Raw genomic sequence first — 228 nt, forward strand, 5'->3', positions numbered from 1 at the left:
TCAGGGCCCAGGGCAAAAAGTAAAAATTAGGCCCTCTATATAGTATTTAAACTTAGTGATAACTCTCTCTTATTTTTCAACCAAGATCTAATCTGTCCATCGATTCAAACTTCAATATATTAAAATTTAGAATAAAAGGCCTACAATGTATAAACAAGATAAATACTTATAACAATTCAATAAGTTCTTTTTTCATCCAGCAAAATAAGTTCTTTTTCATCCACCAAC

The sequence above is a fragment of the Prunus avium genome, chromosome 5 (genome assembly GCF_965620075.1).
Source record: "Prunus avium chromosome 5, drPruAviu1.hap1.1, whole genome shotgun sequence".
NCBI classification, from domain to species: domain Eukaryota; kingdom Viridiplantae; phylum Streptophyta; class Magnoliopsida; order Rosales; family Rosaceae; genus Prunus; species Prunus avium.